The sequence below is a fragment of the Pantherophis guttatus genome, chromosome 14 (genome assembly GCF_059756535.1).
Source record: "Pantherophis guttatus breed Tessera chromosome 14, ASM5975653v1, whole genome shotgun sequence".
Classification (NCBI taxonomy): domain Eukaryota; kingdom Metazoa; phylum Chordata; class Lepidosauria; order Squamata; family Colubridae; genus Pantherophis; species Pantherophis guttatus.
Window position 1 is genome coordinate 2,106,107 of NC_142076.1, and position 11,459 is coordinate 2,117,565.

Consider the following 11,459-nt stretch of genomic DNA (forward strand, 5'->3'; position numbering starts at 1 on the left):
TTCTTTGCCGCTGTATAGCATGAAGGATAACAGAAGAAAGGCCTTTTTATCTGCACAAACTCTGAATTGCTTTTTAAGAGTGTGCCATGACTGAGAAGTGTGCAAGAGAGAGTAAAGGCAGAGTGGGAAAGAGAGAGAATCCTTAGCAAGCACAAGGAGCTCATTGACACATTTACACATTTTGCTCAGCTGCGATGGAAACGAGGAATGCTTGCTTGTAGCATTGTAGGTTTGTGTGAACTGACACACTGTGGTTGATTGATGGCTTTCAGTAGAAGTCAAACCCAACTCTGTGGTTTGTCCACTAAATCACGATAAAACAAACTGTGCCTTAATGCAAGTGATTTATTTGTAAGGTTTGTTGAGGGAAAGAAAGCCACAGGTTTGGAATCATTGGCTGTCTGCATAATATAAAAGGTGAAGGAGTCCCTGCAGATTTTACTCTGCTAGTTGTTGCCGACTCTAGGGGGCGCTGTTCATTTCTGTTTCAAGACCATTGAGCTAACGCTGTCGAAGGCATTTCCGCGGTCATGTGGTCAGCATGATGTCACAGAGTGCTGTTATCTTCCCACCATAGCGGTACCCATTTATCTACTCTCATTTGCATACTTTCAAGCTGCTAGGTTGCCAGGTGCTGAGGTGAGGATGGGAGCTCACCCAGTCGAGTGGCGCTTGGGTCTCGAACCTGGGCTGCCGGCTTTCCAGCTGACCAGCCCAGCATCTTAACCACTGAGCCACCACACTACCCCCATCTGTATAATATGCTGGGCTAAAAACTCTGGCCACCATACCCAGCATTGCAATTTCATCCAAACTGGAGACTGACCTTGGTTTGGGGGCTCCAGAGACTGTCCCACAGGCTTGCTAAAAAGTTGGAGTCCTTGCTTTGGGATGCTGAAAGAAGTGCAGCTGTTCTGAGGTCAGACAACCTGCAAAGCTCCACGAATGAGGTAGGGTTGAAAGGCTGCTGCAGAGAGCTGCTTAACGGAATGCATTGAATGCCCAGGTCTGCTGCAGTGGGAGATGATGGGCCTTCAGCTCCTGAGTGATTTAGAGTTTAAAACCATTCTTTGAGTTGGGGTTGGAGGGCCCTGGCAGAAACAGGTGGCCTGGTCTTCCCTAGACCTGAAGGTGTGAAGCTGTCAGTTCTCCCACATCGCAGCCCATACCCTTAGTTGAGACCCTATCTCCAGTCAGTCTAGTAGCACTGGACACAAGATCGGTTCCCATTTCTTCAGTCTTGTCCTTCCCTTCTTTTGTCTGTTTACACACCACAACTGAGGGAGATCCCACAGGGAGGAGCTTCACTTGAGGTTTTTTTGGGACTGCATCTTCAAAGCATTGCCATGGCAACCCATCTTGCCAGCATCTTCCTACAGCCTGTCCTCATTATTAGGAAGGGTTGTCCCATTTTTCTCTCGGTGTGTCTGAAACGATTTTTGCTTTCTTGGAAAGAGATCCAAACTAGAATTGTCCTTGCAAATCATTACATAAAAACAAGGAAGCCGTGGGAGACATCAAGGGTTCCACAGCCCACTAAACAACAATTCTGCATCTGCAACTTGATCCCCCCCTGGGAGACTGGAGCACCTGCCAGCGCTCTTAAATGCTCTTTTCATCTTGCCCAACACTATGTTTATCCATCAACCTGGAGCCACAGAGAGCTGAAACTGCAAAGAGGAGCATTGCAGTTAAAAAGGAAATTGTCACCAATGCCTGAATGAATGAACAAGAAAAGACAACTCTAACCCCCAGAAGACAAGAAAGACAACCAGGAATATGTCAGGTTCTTTCAGGTAGCAATTGGTTTTTAGAGCTTTTAGCAGGCGACCTTGGCTCTCCATTAGCTTTAGGAAGGGCGTCTCTGCCTCAGGTTGAAAGGCAACCAGCCAGCCAGCCCAAATTAGGTGTGTGGCTCACTCTCTCAGGGAAACCTATAAAATGGACTTATAGTTCATTTTGCCGCCAGAAGTTGTGGCTGTTCCAACACTGGAGGTTTTTAAGAAGAGACCGAACAACTGTTTGTCTGGAATGGTATGGGGTCTCCTGCTTGAACAGGAGGTTGGACTAGAAGACCTCCAAGGTTCCTTCTAGCTCTGTTATTCTGTTCAATGGCACCAGGGAAGGTATCCTGCAGGCAAAGATGGTGGTCCCTGAGATGCTTCTCGTGTATCGGGTCTTCTCGCTGGGTTATCCCCACACAGAGCCTGGATTCCGGAAGGCAGCCTGTATGTCTTAAGGGGCCCTTGGAGGAGGCGACTGCCGGCACTGATTTCTGCTACAAAAGAGATTGAAAAGGGGATCATCCGGTTTCCCCAAAGTTAGGAAGATCTGAAATCAAACTGAGGGAGATCTGCCTGGCCACAGATCTGGGGTGATCAAGCAATGGGTGAAGGGCCCCCAGTTGAGCACTGTGAGAGGCCTGAAACGACAAGGTTCACAGTTATAAGGCGGAGGCTGGGAGGAGTGGCTTACTCGTTGCTAGTGGTCCAATTGAAATGGGTGCCAGCCAGGCAGTGGTGATGGCAAGGGCACCTGGCTGGGACAGGCTGAGTAGCTCATTGTCCTCGCCATTCAGGATTTTCTAGAGAAGCTGGATGTTGCTGCAGTGTTGACTCTCCAGTGGCACCTTTGCATGTAAGGATGCTCGAGAGAAGGACCTGGACTGCCCTGGGAAAAGCCAGTTTCCTGCTCACCAAGGGCAGGCCTTTCGCTTGGCCAGCTGGACCCAGGCCTTCCTGGCTGACGTAGTCAACCCTGAATTGCAAGATGGCAAGAATTCACCTAGCAGAAGTAAAAGGGCAGCAATAGGACACCCCCCACCCCATTTCCATTGTTGTCAACAAAGGGAAAGAAGACATTAGACAGCCTTTAGGCCTGGGAAGAAAGCCCCCCTCCCCCGCAGCTCATTTATGCTGGTTGTTGCAGCCCATCAGGAAAGGCCGTTGAAGGTGCCCCAAAGGAAGCAGCTCCTCTGCATCTGCCCCAGCTGTGCCAGCCAATTCTGTGCTGGGAGCAGATGTGCTTTCACAGAAAGATCAGGCTGTGCCTGTGTGTTGGGGTGCGGGGAAGCTGAGTGCGAATTCCTTGGATGGAGAGAGGTCCACAGAAGACCACGAGTGTGTGGCATTCTCAGAAACTGTTCAGATGCCTCTGAGGTATTTACCTGGTCAGGACTAGAGCAGCTGCAGGTTGTCAGCATTCCAAGCGATGCACCCATAGAAAGCAGAACTCTGAGGCAGGCGCATTCCTCAAAGAACAATTTCCTGGATACATCCTATTGGCACAACTGGTGAAAGCCGACTGAAGGTTCCTATGGCTTTCACCTTATTAAAAAGTAAAAGTTTCCCCTTTCCCCCAAGTCCCTGGTCACGCTGTCCAATCCAGGTGCTGGCCAGTTGCTTGTTCCTTTGCTCCTCCTCTGGCCAGCCACCTGTGAGAATGTCCTTGGTTCCCACAGGAAAACTTTATTGTTTTGGCTACAAAACCCCATCTAACTATCTCGCCCCCCCCCCCCCCCCGCCGGTCCCTTCTGCTTTGTGGCAACCCTGAAGCCTCCAAGATGGCCACAGCCAGGTTCACTTCAGGGTTGACACAGGTGATGGAGAAGTCTCTGGGGAAAGTCTGCAATCTGCCTTCGAAGATGAAGAATCTGCTTCAAATACCCCCATCCCAATTTACCATGGGCAATTTCTTCCCCATTCTTGACAGGCCTCCAGGCAGCTGAAAGGGAGGGGGGACAAGCAGGGTCCAGAGGCTGCTTGCATTGGACCTACAGCTGCTCTGGAAGGGAAGCTGGCTGAGGGGGCAAGTGAGGGGCGCTCTGGCAGAATTTGCACCCTGTACTGAGGAAATTGGAGTCCCTGAGATAAATACAATTGGCTGGCTTTTTCAACACACAGTTTTACATCATGGCTGGCAAGCCAGGGATTAAGTTCAAACCGTCTGCAATAAAGCAGAGCCAAAGAAATCATATTTTATCTTGGTGCACCACACAAACCCAGAATGGAATGGAATGGAATGGAATTCTTTATTGGCCAAGTGTGATGCTTAAGAACTGGAATGCTTAATCTTAGATTGATTCTGATTCCAAAGGAGACTCAGAGGTGCTTTTCCAAAAGGCAACTGGACTTTCTTGGTTTTTTTTCCTTGAAAAGTTTTGCTTCTCATCCAAGAAGCTTCTTCAGGTCTGACATCTGGAGAAGCATCTTTGGGACAATCATGACCTGGATGATTGAGCATCTCCTTATACATTGATTTCAAAGGAGAAAACAGGACCACATCCATTCATGCTGTTTGAATTGCTGTGGAAGTTCAAGGCCCATAACCTGGATAGGGAGCAGCAATTTATGGAGAGCCTGTGAATTCTGGTGGCTTCCCCTGCTCCAGATCAGTGCGAGGCCAAACGATTTCTCTCCGTGTTCTCCTTGGCATTTTCATCCAGTTCAGTTTAGTGAAAGAATTTTCTTCAGAAACTCCCACAAATAAAACGGTGGGTTTCTTCTTCCTTTTTATGATTAAAATCTCATGTCCAAAAAGCTTTTGCCCACAGTGGGGGAAAATAGCATAAAACAAGCAAAGTGAAGTGGAGGCCACTGGCTGCAGCGTGGAACTCACTGGTGAGCAAAAGAGAAGTAAGAACCGAATGTGTCATTCTTGCGTTGTTTAACGAGGTGAGCAAAATGTGTCTGTGTGCACAGGATACCTTGTTCCGTTCCTGTCACCTGATTTCTCCAATTTCTCAGTGTCTCCATTTCCAGGTTCTTCAGAGGAAGAGAAATTCTCCAGCGGCTTCACTGGAGAACTGGGGGCTCTTCACCCCAGATGGAGAGGTCTCATTTCATCATCCATCAACTGTGGCTCTCCTGCTCTCTCCACAGGACAAGGATGGCCCTCTCCTGAAAGGGCTAGACCATTCTAGACCTCTCCCCCCCATGAGTATCGGTTTTTTTATTCAACTGCAGGAGAATGGGTGGAAAAGCATCCTTGGGGGGGGGGAGGTTGGAGTGTTGTCTGGTATCTCTTGGGAGGAAGTCCCCCCCCCCGCCTGGCCTGTCACTTTCTCCTTCCCACTTCCAGGTTGGAGCAACACAATTCATCAGGCAGCAGAGAAGCTGGGCCCCTGCAGGAGGCTGAGCTGTCAGCAGCTCCTTTCAGATAATTGCCCTCTTTGTGTTCTTTTCTGCTCCTTGCGGGTGGGAAGTGCTCTGAATCTGCCCTTGAAGGGGGAGCAAGAGTGCCACCCATTTTCCATCCCCCTCTCCTCTTGCTGCTGGGCCTGCCAAAGGGGTCTCCCACAGGAGGACCAGCCCAGGGCGGGAGAGAGCATCTTTCCGTTGCCAGGCAGGAGGCATCCTTTCATTTATTAGCTGTCCCATTGATGGATTAGCAGAGGCAGTTTTAGTGAACGGGACGGATGGCTTCTTTGACATGATGGTAATTCAGTCCCACTGTGGGGAAAAGGCTTGTAGGATTTTGCAATCTGTAGGAATGCCTCAGTGGTGAAATCTGAACTGGTTTACTACCGGTTTGCTGGCTGCGCATGCGCATGTGCGTCACGTGTGCGCATGTGCTGTGCACACCATGCACCAAATGTGAGGTGTGTGCGCATGCAGTGCACGCCAAAAAGGGGCATGGGGTAAGTAGAACAGCACGTGGGGGGGGTGATCAGCTGTGGCGCGCAATCCCTTTTTTTACTTTTAAAAGCATTTTTTTTACAACCTATTTGAATAAGTTGCAAAAAAAATGCTTTTAAAAGTAAAAAAAAGGCTCTGACGATCAGGCAGCTCAGCTGGGATCATCAGAGCCTCTCTTTTTTTACCTTTTAAAAGCATTTTTTAAAAGAAGCAGCAAGTGGGCGACCGGGCAATTGGGTGGGCATAGGCGGGGGGTGGGGCAGGGATTTTTGCTACCGGTTCTCCAAACCACCTGCCGCCATGGCTACCGGATTAGCTGATCCGGTCCGAGCTGGGAGCATTTCACCTCTGGAATGCCTGCACTGACACACACTCTGATCCACGAACCAGTCAAATTCCCTTTTACCTCTGGGCAGTTAGTTTATGATGCATTGATTTGGGCTGGGACTCTCTGAACCAGAAACTCGGAATTGGGACATTTAAGTAAACTACACCCAAACCAATCATAGAGAAAGATGTGATCTGAACACAATCACTGAGTAAAAAGCGAAACACAAAATGGTCTTGTAGAAAGTTAGCACTCACCCCTCTCCTAGAAGAATGAAATATTTTAGGAAATATTAAAAAGGCAGAATATTATATTTTCCTAAACAGAGGAATGGAGAAACATGCTCTTGGAAAGCAGCCCCCACCTTCCTTAATAGCCCACAGCAGATGTCAGCACTTAAGAGATAAAGAGATAGATAACTCTATTCATAAGCAAATACCCTCACCTAGGATCCAACAAAGGTAGGATTAGCCCTCAGCCACAATAGGAATTGCCAAATCATTGCATCAGCAAGTCAAAACGTCAACCAAACTTAGCTCAGACAACCTACAGAGCCAGTTATGACCCCTACAACAGCCAATAGAATACATGTTCTTGCACAGGAACAGGAAGTTCAAGTGCAAAGAGAAAGCATAAAAAACACCCCACTCTCAACTCCATGTGGTCAGCTGCCCAGAACTACCTGTGCGCTTCTGCTTCATCATTAAACCATCTTTCCAATCAGCCTCTAGCCTCCATTTTGTCTCCAGTGCCTTTCTCCTGGCTTGGAACTGAACCAGATGGATATTTCTTCCAACATTTTTCCTTCTTCTGGTCAAAGGCTGCATGGAGGATTTGCTCAGGGATTAGTACAGGCTGACCAGTTTTCTACTGAGCTTTTTATAAGCAGGTACACAATGTCCCCACCCAGCCCTGGCCTTCAGCCACCCATCTTCTGGGACCCGGAAGTGCCCATAGAAACAAAGGAGCTGCCAGTAATTGGAACAATGCCGGTTTCCTGTTGTTGTTTTCATTATTTATAAATATCTCTGGGATCACACTGAGCCCTCTGATGCCCCACTGAGATCCTTGAGTTTATGGCTTAGGAAGTGGTGTGGACTCAGCCCATTGTGTATGTTTGATTCAGCAAACTGTGGTTCAATCAATCATATCTGCATCATGTCTAATCCAGCTCTTCGTCTCCAGAAGTTCTGAGACCTGTGATCAGATTAGCTGTACTGTCAGTTTTTATCTCCAAGGGAAATCTGAGATACTAAGAACCTGGGTGGCAAACAGTGCCTGTTGAAGGAAAAGCCACATCATCTGGGCAATTCTGAGAAATTCTATGCTGACCTGAGATTTCTCAAGGCCTTAGACAGCTGAATGGAGGCAACCAAGTGGCAGACTTCAAGGAGCCAGGCAAATAGCATTTCCTTTTGTTTCCTACAAGGAGAAACAAGGATTAAGACCTTACTTTCTTTGGTCAACTTGTTTCAGCCATTTGTTTATGTCTTTTTTGTGGCACATGATCTTACAATCTGGATTGATGAGAAATTTCTGTGAAGAGGACCTGGGGGAGTAGGTGAAGCAAGGATGGCTGTAGAGATGGATGTGAGTGCAGGGGTACAAGGGTAAAATCAAGATTGGAAAAAGAGGGATTTGGCCATTTGAAGACATTCAGAACAGTTGGTCATCTACGCAGAGGCAGGTCGAAACATGATCAATAAGGTGATCCTAATTTAAAGAGTCAGCCAATTTAATTTAAATCCTAATTTAAATTAACCCTAAATTAATTAGGATTAATTTAATCCTAATTAAAAGATTCAAGCCAGCTTTCCAAAGCGAATGTTATTTAGCCCTCACAGCATTGGTCCTTAATTGAATCAAAAGTTTTGTCTTTATTTTTGTTGAACAGAAAAGATGGAACTACATTCCAGGATATAGGAAAGAGATGGGCAGGCCGTGTGGACCAGTGGTGGGTTTCAAATTTTTTTACTACCAGTTCTGTGGGTGTAGCTTGGTGGGCATAGCATGGTGGGTGTGGCAAGAGAAGGATACTGTAAAATCTCCATTCCCTCCCCACTCCAGGGGAAGGTTACTGCAAAATCCCCATTTCCTCCAGATCAGTTGGGACTCGGGAGGCAGAGAATAGAAGGGGGTGGGGCCAGTCAGAGATGGTATTTACCGGTTCTCTGAACTACTCAAAATTTCTGCTACCAGTTCTCCAGAACTGGTCAGAACCTGCTGAAACCCACCTCTGGTGTGGACCAATCTCCATGTGACTCTTAAGAGGCTTTAGGGCTTCTTGTTTCAAATCCTGAACTTTCCCAACTTTGCAGCCATTTCTTTTCTTATCACTCTTTCCCTCTGGTAATTCACAGGTGGGAGAATTCTGGCAGAGGGGCTTTAAATGTCATGCACAATCTTGAATCTAAGATAATAGGTGCCCCAAAGTTTGATGTCTTAGACTTGTTGAGTGTGCCTTCACTGTCTCCCCATCCTGCAAGACCCTCTCACTAAGAGGTAGTGGGAGGAGGGGGTCTCCCTTTGGCAAAAGGATGCCCAACAGAAAGAAACATTATGTCTGTCTCTGTCTCTCTTTCTGGTTTATGCGTCCTGCACATCTCTCTCTCAACCACCAGCCACACAATATGGCCTGAGATAGCCGTGGAAAATCTCTTGTCCAGAAGGGATATCATATGTGGGGGCACCCTACTGTGTTTCTTTTAAAAAGTACTGTATTTTCTGGAAGAAAAGTAGCTTTCATTGGAGACAAATTCCTTGTGTGTCGAATAAAAAATCCTATCCTATCCTATCCTATCCTTTCCCTTTCCCTTTCCCTTTCCCTTTCCCTTTCCCTTTCCCTATCCCTATCCCTATCCATTCCATTCCATTCCAATTTGTCTCCTCAATATTCTCCCTGTATCCCTGTGGCTCATCTCAGGCTTGTCATGGAAATAACCTTTTGAGGCAGGGATGAAATGGCCTCGGAGGATTAGAGTTTTAAGCTGCTTGGCCCATCTTCTACCCCGATGGGCAATATATGATGGTGGTGAGAACGGCCCTTTTCCATGACATCCTTTCCACGCCCTTCAATCCCTCAGGAGTGCTTTGAAGCCGGCCATCTGGCTGCATTTGATCCAATGGGCTTCCTGGCCGCTGATCTTCCCAGGCAGAGGCTCAGTTTTTCCCAGTCAAAGTCCAAAAATGTCCTCTCTGGAGGGGCTCTCGGCTGTACCCTGCACATAAAAGCAAGGAAAATCAGGTGGATCACTTTAAAAAAAAAAAAAGTAATTGTGAAACAAATTATAGGTAGTTCTCAACACACAACAACAATGTTGTGAAGCAAGGCAGTTATTAAATGAGTCGCACCAGATTTTCCCTTTTTATCATAATCGTTAAGCAAATCACTGCAGCCATTAAGTGAGTCGTCGTTAAGCAAATCCAGCTTCCCCCACTGACTTTTCTTGTCGGAAGTTGGCTGGGAGGGTTGCAAATGGTGATCATGTGACCCCAGGATGCTGCAACTGTTGTAAATGCATAGAATTATATAGGGCTAGAAGGGACCTTGGAGGTCTTCTAGTCCAGGAGACCTTATTCCATCCCAGAGAAATGGCTGTTCAACCTTTTCTTGAATTGCTAAGCAAGTTTGAGGACTGGTGGTGGAAGGTCATTTTTTCCAGAGCCATTGTAGCTTCAAACAGTCCCTAAACTAATTGTAAGTTCTGGCACCAGGTGGGCAGTTTCACCCATCCTGAGAATCGTTGGCTACCTGCCTCCACGGGGTTCCAGGAACTGAATTCCCAGACCTTCAGATTCCAGGAGACGCTTGGGGAGCTATCCAGGTCCTGCACTCAGCAGCATTGGTAGGAAAGCTCCCAGCAGAAGTGGAATGGGACAACTCACCACAGTCAACTCGCTGCAGGACAATTTAATAATTCGCTTTAATTATTTGAAATAGATTTAAAAAAAACAACTATTTTAATTTTTGTCATTCACATTTCATTTTGTCCCCCTTTTGCATCCTTTCTTTAATGATTGTATTCCATCATTTGATATTAGTGTAACACTTGGATATTAGTGTAACTCTTGTCCTGCAAGTTGGCCGTGGAAAGGTGGACTGAATATACGGTTCTGATCACCTGGAACTAATTAGAAGGCCCCTTGCTTGTTATTTCCCCTAGGCTGATGGCATTCCTGCCAGAGAGATCTTTTACTGTCCTTTCTTGCTTGATTCTGGAAGCAGGGTCACGTGGGCATGGCCAGTCTAGTGAAAAAAAAGAACTAGGGGTGACATGATAACAATGTTCCAATATTTGAGCAGCTGCAACAAAGAAGAGGAGGGTCAACCTATTCTCCAAAGGACCTGAAGGCAAGAAGACAAGAAGCAGAAGAAGGAAGCTAAGCAAGGAGAGAAACAATCTAGAATGAAGGAGGAATTTCCTGACAGTGAGAACAATCAGCCAGTGGAACAGCTTGCCTCCAGAAGCATTCTAGCCATTGTATTCTGGACCAGCTGAAGGGTCTCTCATGAGGTGACATGTGCATGATGACTGTGGACAGGGAAGGCTCCGGAACCAGTCATGGTGCATCAGATGGAGTTGTGCAAAGGCACTCACAGCTACAGGATCTTCAAGAGGCTTCAGATTGTGTGGTGGAATGTAGTCTGGATTCCCAGGAGGGAGGGAGGGGCTACATTCCAGAGGATCAAGAGAAAGCAACATTTAGATAGTCTGGTTGGGAGGAAGAAGGTCAAGGAAGCTCTTCTTTAGAAGTCCTCAGGACTTCTCAGAAGCCTCATCCCTGGAGGTTTTTAAAAAGAGACTGGATAGCCACTTGTCTGAAATGGTAGTGGGTTTCCTGTTTGAGCAGGGGGTTGGACTAGATGACCTAGAAAAAGTGCAAGAAGAGCAACCAAGATTGCTCCAGGGGACTGGAGGCTAAAACATACAATGAACGGTTGCAGGAACTGGGCCTGGCTAGTCTAGTGAAGGGAAGGATCAGGGGAGACATGATAGCAGTCTTCCAATATTTGAGGGGCTGCCACGGGGGGGGGGGTCAAGCTATTTTCCAAAGCACCTGAAGGCCAGACAAGGAATCATGGATGGAAACTGATCAAGGAGAGATTCAAACTGGAAATAAGGAGAATTTTCTGACAGTGAGAACAATCAACCTGTGGAACAGAAATTGCCTTTGGAAGTTGTGGGAGCTTCATCACTGGAGGCTTTCAAGAAGAAACTGGACTGCTATTTGTCAGAAATGGTGTAGGGTCTCCTGCTTGGGTGGGGGGTTAGACTAGATGACCTACAAAGTCCCTTCCAACTCTGTTAATCTATGTTCTATATCTTTCATGATGCAAGTACCATAGTTGCTTTAGTTTGGCAAGATTTCTTTCTATAGGTGAGAAACAGTAAACTGCCTAGAAGTAAATCTGTGTGTCTGTCTTGGGTTTTGCAGCCTGACAGGTTGTTTATCACTTCAGCCTGGTGGAGTCCAGAACCAAAGATGTGATGTCC